Here is a 3710-nt window from a genome sequence, read left to right as displayed (position 1 = left end):
TCGGGCGGTGATGGCCGGCGGCGGTGTGCTTCGGCCGGTGGCGGTTCGGCGTCCGGGTGTGGAGGCCGGCGGTGCTCGCCTTGGCGGTGCCGCCTCTTGGCGGCGGGGTGGTCCGGTGGTGCTGGCCGGCCGGGGGCCGTCCCCGGTCCAGATCTGGGCCCGTAGGGTTCCTTCTGGGTCCGTGCGGGTCGGTTCCGGCACAACTGCAACGCTCTCTGTATGAGGAGGCTGGGGAGCGGCTTGGACTGGGTCAGCGACGCCGGCGGCGTACCAGCTGCTGCGCGGAGGCGGGAGCTGTCCGGGCCTGTGGGGCCACGGGCCCGGTAGGCTCCTGCCATGGCGTCCGGTCGGCTACCGTCGTGGACGGTGGAGGTGGGGCCCTCCCGTATGCCGATGGTGCTGTTGCTCTAGTCCCGGCTCCTCTTCTCCGTTGTGCAGACCATCTTCGCGGTGCTGTGGTGAGACAGCGTGGGAAGCTTCGTGTTCGTGTTGGCGCAGGGTGGTGGTCGGTCTGGTGGCGAGCTTCGGAGTGCCTGAGGGAGAGGCTGGGATCGGGAGAAATCTTTGTTGGCTTGGCCGACACCGACGCGGTGGCGCCTGAGGGTGCCGCCGGACCTTCTTGAAGGGCGTCGGGGCTACCCTTCCTCTCTCCTCGCCGTGTACCGGGGGAAACCCTTGGCAGCAGCGTCGTCATCGTCGCGTCCCTTCTTGGAGGTGTTGTTGGGTACAGGCACTTCGGAGTCTCGAAGCTTGGTGGGTGATCTCCGGTGGACGCAGCGGTCACGAGGCTTCGTCGTTTTTGTCGATCCGCTGTTATCGGCATTTGTTTCTTTTCTTTTTTCTCTTTCTTTTCTTTTTGGGCGTGTTTGTGCTGCTTCCGCCCCAGCCCCTATCGTCGGTTGTATCGGTTGGTTGCTTTGTAATACAAAGCGGGGAGAAACCCTTTTTCGTCAACTCACGTCCATAGACGAGATCTAACAACAACCGAAGCAGGGCAGGAGGACCGGCCGCCCCCGTATAGCCATAGCCCAAGGAGACACGTGCATAAAGTGCCACTAGAATGCACACGACTTAGCAACAGTCAACACACATTTACACGCAATCCATGAGTCCATAAGGAGTATAAGACGGAGAACCCTATATGACGCACAATGCGGCAAACTGTCGGGGCTCCACACGGACGCGCCCCCGTCTGGGCCGGCCTAGTTCCCTTTTTTTCTTGTTTCTTTTTCTGTTATTTTTTATCTTTTGTTTTCCTGTTCTTCTATTTATTTTTTCATAAATTATAAAATTTTAAAAATGTTCAAAATTTTATTTTATTTTTGTGATTTAAAAAATCGTTCATTTCTTAATTTTTTTGGAATTTCAAATGATTGTTTATGTTTTTCAAAAACTGTTCGGATTTTGGGAAAATGTTCACGCTTACGAAAATTTGGAAATCTTTAAAGTGTTCTCATTTTTCAAAAATTGTTCCCCATTTAAAAAAACTGTTCATAAATTCAAATTTATTCGTTTTTTTGAAAATTATTAAGGAATTTGAAAAATTGTTCGGAGCTTAAAAAAGTGTTCCTGCTCTTAAAAAAACACAGATAAAAAATGTATGCTATCAAATTTTGTTCAAAATTTTAATAAATGAACCTGTTTTCAAAAAAAAATCCGCAGATTTAAATATAGTTTGTTTTCCAGTAAATGTTTGAGTTTTAAAAATTTGATCAAAATTTGAAAATTATTCGTGTTTCAAGAATTCAGGTTTTTTGAACAAAATGTTCGCGTTTATATCTTTTTCGGGATCTAGCGCTGCTGATTTAGTTCTGTAATGTTTTATATAGAGTGGCGCTCGTCGGCTCTAGTGGCCAACATCCTGCGGTCTCCAGCGAAGTGGCTGCGATTCGAATCTTGGCAAGCACACTTTCTTTTTAGCATTTTCGATTTGCGTTGGTACACAACCGCTAATGGGTCGGCCCAACGTGGCTTTAGTATGCGATTCGTCAACTGTCAGATGCAAAACGTGAAAGATAGGAGGTCGCGTTGTGGACCATGACCTCATCTTGCCTATTTTCCTTCTGATCAAGCCAATGAGGGACACAATTTTGTAAGATCCCTAGTTATTGCCACTTCCCCTGGGACCCATCACCCGGTAGCAATTTTGCGAGCCGCGAGGGGCACGAGTTGTGCCTCCAACGCCAACCCTCCAATCTCCGATCTCTAGCCCCGAGTGTTGGTCGAATAGGCCCAACAATACCACATCGTTGAGCTTCTCACCGAGAGTCCACTCCATAGTCTCGACATCGTGTCATGGTCAAATACTCGATCATGGACCGAGTTGCTCCGATCTGAACGATCCATGGTACTCCTTATTCTCTAGTAAATGACTCACTACATCATTATCACAAAAGACCAAATGCAACCAGGAAGTTAAGCAAGCTATGGGCATCACATATAACGACATCATCGTGGCCGAGTCTTGTCTGGGTTGCTTTACCAGTCATATAGCAACCAGCTCCCTCTACGCGCCAGGCCGACTAAAGCAGTAAGCGGACACAAACGACAAATGCTTTCCCACGATCCCATGGTACAAGATTAAAGTAGGCACTCATAGTGATATTGATGCAGAGCATCCCAAGGTCATCCCCATGGACCTACCTTCGTCTCCCCAAGTGCCAAGTGGACCAATGACACGTGCAAGTGCAAGAGCTCTAAAGACCGAGGTGACATCTCTCCTCTTGCAACTCCCTTTCGAATCACATGAGTCATGGCTACTACCTCATGCGGAGACACTTTGCATACTCAGGTACCAAGGAACTTGCCATGGAGAATGTAATGAGCAAGTCCAATTGAGGGAGGAAAGCAAACGTGAAGACAGAGAAGAAATGGAGCAAGACTGAAGTTGCCCGGATGATCCGGACCAAGTCCCGGATGATCCGGATCCTAGCATGGACGATCCGGCTACCGCGCATGTCCGGACGCCGACCCAAACATCCACCCCCTGTAGCCGCTATCACGCATCCAGACGATCCGGACGGTCTCCCGGATCATCCGGACCACCATTCGGATCATCCGGACCCTGCCTACGTGCATGGCTTGGACCGAAGCCCATGTAACTCTACCTACCCCTAGACTATATATACTACTCCTTCGCCCATGTTTTAGGGTTAGCATTATGATAGCTGAAGATTGAGATAGAGCTTTGCTCATCCACTTGTACCTACTCCTATGTAGACCAAGACCTCCTAGGAGAAAATCCCCCAAGTGGATTCAAGACCCCCTTATGGGAATATCCTCCAAGGATTCAAAACCTCTTTGATTCAAGGATTGGGATGAACTAGTTCCCCTTTTATACCCCCTTTGTTGACTTTGGATCTTGCATCTCCCCTTTGTGTATGTGGATTTAGCACATGTGTGCTTGGATCTCGGTTATTCGAGTGTTTTCCTATCTTGTGTTCTTCCTATTCTTCGGGAAATCCCCTCCATTGAAAGATTGGCCATTAGGGTTCCACCCTACATCATCTAGGTATTATGATCCATGGTTGATCACGAATTTGGAGTCCCTGCCCCCACTTTCTAGCCTAATTTTGTGCATTTTTGTCCAATTTCGAAAATCCCCACAAAAATAGCCATACCAATTTTTTTGTGATTTGTTGGTTTGATGATGTTTTGTTGAATTTGATATATGGATTCGTTGTGTTGCAAGTGGATCTATCTATCCCCAC

This window comes from Triticum dicoccoides, chromosome 1B, assembly GCF_002162155.2.
Source record: "Triticum dicoccoides isolate Atlit2015 ecotype Zavitan chromosome 1B, WEW_v2.0, whole genome shotgun sequence".
NCBI classification, from domain to species: Eukaryota; Viridiplantae; Streptophyta; class Magnoliopsida; order Poales; family Poaceae; genus Triticum; species Triticum dicoccoides.
Note: the sequence above shows the minus strand (reverse complement) of the source record.